Source organism: Brassica oleracea, chromosome C2 (genome assembly GCF_000695525.1).
Source record: "Brassica oleracea var. oleracea cultivar TO1000 chromosome C2, BOL, whole genome shotgun sequence".
Taxonomy (NCBI): Eukaryota; Viridiplantae; Streptophyta; class Magnoliopsida; order Brassicales; family Brassicaceae; genus Brassica; species Brassica oleracea.
In genome coordinates, this window is record NC_027749.1 from 9081042 (window position 1) to 9085970 (window position 4929).

Consider the following 4929-nt stretch of genomic DNA (forward strand, 5'->3'; position numbering starts at 1 on the left):
CGAACATAGATCGACCAGATTGAAACATGGTCGAATGGTAACCATAAATTGCCGAAGTAAAGAGTTTGGCAGTAGACGATCACGTCTAGACTATGGACACATGCAAACACGATTTGCAAAGCCCAATAATGATCTCCGAGGACAATATGGTTCACATTATTTAACACACATGCTTTACCGGGACACTCAATGTCAAAGGACATGAGAAACGACCTGAGAAGTCGAAGTGGTCTAATTACGGTTCAGTAATGAAACTGGCCGATTACTCCCATCCTATACATACAGGAAATATCACGCACCAAGATGCGAAGAATGTAGAACCTACACTGAGGTTCACATCAGGGGGAGTAGTGCGTGTTGTACTCTTTTTCCTTCATCATGGTTTTGTCCCACTGAGTTTTCCTGATAAGGTTTTAATGAGGCAACATGAAGCTTACTACAAATCCTGTATGGTTATGGCATCCAAGAGGGAGTGTTATAAATCATGGAGTGGATTGCCATTAACCAGGCCCGACCCAAGACCGGCCCAATACATACAAGACAAGAGAAGAAAGCCTGTCGGCCACATCAAGCCCATCCATGGCCGCAAGGAGGAGAGAGAGTCGGCCAATGACCTAGCCGACTTAGAACTTAGGATGTTTTCCTTTTCTATGTTTTAGTAGTTTTCCTATTTCCTGTTGGATTAGGATTTGTACTATTTCCTTTTATCTTCATCTTGTAATCCTTATATAAAGGAACCCCCTTGATCATTAATAATAACAGGAAAATATTCAGTCTCTAAACTCTCTAATTACAACATGTCAATCGTTTCTTTATAAAGAGATGAACAAACAAACTTAAAGAAGCTTAATGCCACATGTACACTTTTTAACGGTCTAGAGATTGAAAACAAAATAAAAGTAAATGAGTAATTAACTGTTAATATTTTATAATTTAAAGAACCTCATTTATCTATAACCGCTGCGGATGCTCTAAGAATCTGAAATAAACTAATCAAAATTATAGTTGAACACTTTGCAGAAAGGGAGATTTGCCAAAAGTGACTCAAAACTTGATTTTGAATACAAAAGTGTACCCAAAATTCAATCAAACGCAAAAGTAACCCAAAAACCTAGTGAAATTACAACAGCCCCCTTATGAACAAACAAAGAATATGTATTCAGTTTTACCATTATAACCCTCCGTGAGAGAAGACTTACAAAGAAGTTTTCTCTATGATGACTTCTTTGTAAGTCTTCTCGTTTAGTAGATCTTAAAAATAATTTTATAATTTTATAAAAAATATTTTGACGGGTAAAAAATTGAAATCATGTAATAATAAACATTTCTCAATGATGTAAATTTCGTTCATCTGAAATTGAATTATTTTCAACATAGATGAGTGAATGTATATTGGCTCATGAGTCATTGGTTTAGGGTTTGGTAACATATGTTATAATATTGTATGTATCTTTAGGGTTAGATTCTGAAATCTTACCTTCATTTTTTTTTTCAAATTGACTCATATATGTTTAGTAACTATCTAATAACTTGATTTAAACACTTTTTAAGTTTCTTTTAAGTTTAAGAAAGTATTTTTTGCATAGTTAATTGATTTTAAGGTCTAGAAGACTCACATAAGACTTAAAAAGAAGTATTCTGACACATTCCGCCTAAATTTTAATAGAATTTAGGGTTTCCTCCTAAATTTTGGAAAAATTTAGGTTTCCCGCCTAAATCAAAAGTCTTCCATAAGTCATCCAGGAGTCTTCCAGATGAAGTCTTCTCATGGATTAGATATTTAAAATAATTAATAAATTTTATAAAAAATATTTTCAAAGGGAAAAAGTCAAAATCATGTATTAATAAACATTTCTAAGAGATGGAAATTTAGTTTTACTGAAATTGAATTGTTTTTAACATAGATGAGTGAATGTAGATTGAGTCATTATAGTCTTTGATTTAGGGTATGGTAACATATGTTGTAGTATTGTTAGTATTTTTAGGGTTAGATTTTGAAATTTTATCTTTTTAAAAAAAATTTGACCTGTAAGTTATTAGCGACTATCTAATAACTTGATTTAAATATTTTCTAAATATCTTAAAAGTTTAAGAAAGTGTTTTTTGCTTAGTTATTTGATTACAGGGTATGGAAGACTCACAGAAGACTTCTTGGGAAGTCTTCTGACATATTCCGCCTAAATTTTAGTAGAATTTAGGGTTCCCGCCTAAATTTAGAAAAAAATTTGGTTTCCTGCCTAAATTGAAGCCTTCCAGAAGTCTTTCCGAAGTCTTATAGGGAAAGTCTTCTCATGTATTAGATCTTAAAAATAATTAATAAATTTAATAAAAAATATTTTGAAAGAGAAAATAGAAATCATGTATTAATAAACATTTAAAAACTATGGAAATTTAGTTTTACTAAATTTTAATTATTTTTAACATAGATGAGTGAATGTAGGATCTTAGAAGACTTCCTATATCGAAAATATTTAACCTAATTGGAATTTTTGTCTCCATATATAAAGAAAATTTACACATGCTCTTTCTTCCTCTCAAATGGCTGCAACAAAAATGTAATGTTTCTCACTCTAAAACTCTCCAACCTCTCTCTAATCTCTTTGAACATCAAAACGCCAAATTTAAATTCATTTCTCATTTTTTTCTTATGTCTTCTCACAAATTTATCTTCTTTTTGGAGGTTTTTCATTACATGGCTTTCATCTTTCACTCATTCAAAGGTAGATCTATAAATGTTGGATATGTATTACTGTGTGTTTTATATATTATATTCTAAAAAGCTATAGATTCTACATATTGTGACTGTTTTGTTTATTATTTAAGCATTAAAATTATATTTTTGAAGTTTTTATCTGTTTTGAAGCCATTTGAATGTTTTTAAATTTGCAGGTTTTTCATATCTGAGATTGACGTTGAAAGACTTCTCAGAAGACTCTCGGAAGGCTTCTAGACAAGTCTTCTAATGCATTTTATGCTAGAAGAATTTCCACGAAGTCTTATGCCCAAAGTGGTACAAATTTTGGATATGTATTTTTTGTGTTTGATATATTGGATTCTAAAAAGTTATAAATTCAACCTAATGTGACAATGTTTTGTTTATTATTAAGCATAGAAAACTGTTTTTGAAGTTTTCTCTATTTTGAAATTTGAATGCTTTTGAATATGTAAAATTTTCAGATCTAAATAAGACTTTGGAGGACTTCTCAGAAGACTCTTGGAAGACTCTCAGAAGCCTTCTTGGGAAGTCTTCTAATGCATTTTATGCTAGAAAATGTCTCACGAAGTCTTCAGGAAGTCTTCCAAAGTTTTCTGCTCAAAGTTATACAAATTTTGGATATGTATTGTTTGTTTTATATATTAGATTCTAAAAAAATATAGATTCAACCTAATTTGATTGTTTTATTTATTATTTACGCATAAAAAATTATTTTTGAAGATTTCTGTATTTGAATCCATTTGAATGCTTTTGAATATGCAGATTTTTCAGATATGAGTTAGAGTTTGGAAGATTTCTCAGAAGACTCTTGGAAGACTCTCAGAAACTTTTGGCAGACTTCTTGAGAAGTCTTCTAATGTATTTTATGCTAGAAGACTTCCCACGAAGTCTTCGGGAAGTCTTCCAAAGTCTTCTGCCCAAAGTGGTACAAAGAAATGATGTCAAGTGGAGATCTAGCTTATCTATGTTGAGGAATGATATCTAGTTCCATGTGTAATAGTTTTTTTTATGGTTTGTTTTATGATTTGTATATGCACAATTTAGTTGTAAATTCTTTTGTAAACTTAAAGAAATGTTAATCAAAAGAATTTTTTTAACCATTTTACCCACTCATAACAAAACACAACAACACAAAAACTCAGTCAAAATTTACTAAAACTAAGAGGAAAAATTCACAAAAAAAACATAGTCACATTCACAAAAGATCAAACTTGAATTTTAAGTGAAAGTTGAAAATTTTAAATTTCATTTAAGTTAAAAATTATATTTTATGATCTAAAAAGACACATTAAACCACATGACTTGATATTCGTGAAGTTACTTAACACTTTTGAAAGTTAACACTTATGAGGAAGACTTACAGAAGACTTCTCCATTTACCTAGAAACATTATTAAACATCATTGTTTGTAACTTCATAATTATCACCAATTAAGTTATGAATTCGACTCAGTAGTCCCAATATTGACTAATAAACATGAATTAGCAAGAAAATATTAAAAATTCATTATAATTTTGGATATTTTTGAAGTTTAATAAAGATTTACGTAGAAGACTTCTTTTGAAGTCATCCACGGAAGACTTCAAAAGAAGTCTACCCTGCGTAGACTTCAAAAGAAGTCTTCTGTTTAGGTCATTTTTGCAATTGCAAATTTACGAAGGATGATTTTTTTAAGAAGTCTACTCTACAGAAGACATCTTCGGAAGTCTTCATTTGTAAATATTGGCTTACTTTTGAAATTGAATTTTTTTCGAAATTCTCAGAGAAGACTTCTTTAGAATTTGACCGAAGTTGGTATAAATTTTGACTTTTTGTAGAAGAGTTCTAGGGAAGTCTACCTGGAGTCTGCTGGACCTCTAAGTCGTCTGGAAGTATTCTCAATGTTGCAAGAAGTCTGCTGGGTTACTTTTGTAATTGACTATATTTGACTTTTCGAGAGAAGACTTCTTTAGAAGTCTTCCGTCGGATGACTTCTCTAGAAGTCTTCTCTCGCGGGCAAAGGTTTGACCAAAACCCAGAATTAAACTCGAAACTTCTTTAGTCGTCTATATTGATATTAAATGTTTTACTATTATTTTTCAATTGCAAAAGTAACCCACGCAGACATCTTCTGGCATTGAGAAGACTTAGGAAAGACTTTCAGAAGACTTATGTAGAAGTTTTCTCCAGAAAGACTTCCTTAGAAGTCTTCTACAAAAAGTCAAATTTCTGAC